The sequence below is a fragment of the Pituophis catenifer genome, unplaced genomic scaffold (genome assembly GCF_029215685.1).
Source record: "Pituophis catenifer annectens isolate HBS135680 unplaced genomic scaffold, rPitCat1.0.hap2 SCAF_7, whole genome shotgun sequence".
Lineage (NCBI taxonomy): Eukaryota > Metazoa > Chordata > Lepidosauria > Squamata > Colubridae > Pituophis > Pituophis catenifer.
Window position 1 is genome coordinate 78,164,846 of NW_027256887.1, and position 1,138 is coordinate 78,165,983.

Sequence of the window (1,138 nt, forward strand, 5' to 3'; positions counted from 1 at the left end):
TTATTTTATTTCAGTTTGTATGAAAAATCTAGGAATGCTTTATATAAGCCAATTGTTTATAAATTATCAGTATCATCAACTTGTCATTGGTGTATTTATGAATAATGTTACGTTTTAATTATGTTTTCCTGCTTGGAATATAAAGTATTCTATGTTATGAAGTAGTTAAGTAGTTGTTGGATTACTGTTCTCTTCTTTGAACGCTAAAATGTCGTTTTAGGAAAATGTGTCAGTTTTTATGCTACAACTGCTAAGACTTTTAATGGGACCATTCTTATTGAATGATGGAAAATATAAGGATTTACATTCCTTGCAGTCATTCTCTACCACTCAGTCAGAACTGAAGAAGCTTCTTGGATGAGAAGTGAAATGTCTTCAAGGAAAAACAAAGGAAGTGCAATTGCCTCTTGAAAAAGCATCTTTGGGATAACCATGACGACAGAATCTCCATCGTCAGATAGAAATTGTAGTTCTGTCTCATCTGTTGAATAAACTTCTGATCATCACCGGTCTTGAAGAAAAAATGCATTGGATCAACAATAGCTTTAAAGCAAGATCTTCAGGATAACCTTTCCATTTCATGCAAGCTTATGAAACATCTATATATTTGCAACAGATCAATAGATGTGAAGAAAGATTCATTTATCTTTGGGCATGCAACTGTTAAAAGATCAGGATCTCTGCTACAGAAAAGAAAACCACTCCTGGGGCATGGTTTCTTATCGGTAATTTATATAGTCTCTACTTTAATAAGTGTTTTCTCTAGATTAGCAGAAAGAGTTAATCATAGCATACTATTATATCGATGAGAAATCACTGATGGGGCAGATCTAATAAAAATGGAATTAAGGATTGTAGCAGATCATAGATCAGTTTTAATTCAATTATGGAATATTGAGGTATGTTTGGACTTTGGAAAATCTAAATTGAAGATATTCTAAACATAATTAGTACAATCCATGGTTATATTAATCAATGTTAAGAAATTCTAGAGAATGATATTAATCGGATCTGGATACAGGTTTCTTCTCCATATTTATGTTCATGTAATGATCCATTGGCAAAGTATACAGGCCAAATCTAACCTTACACATTCAAGGTTGGGAGAAAAACTCATACTGAGAAAATGTTTTGCTGA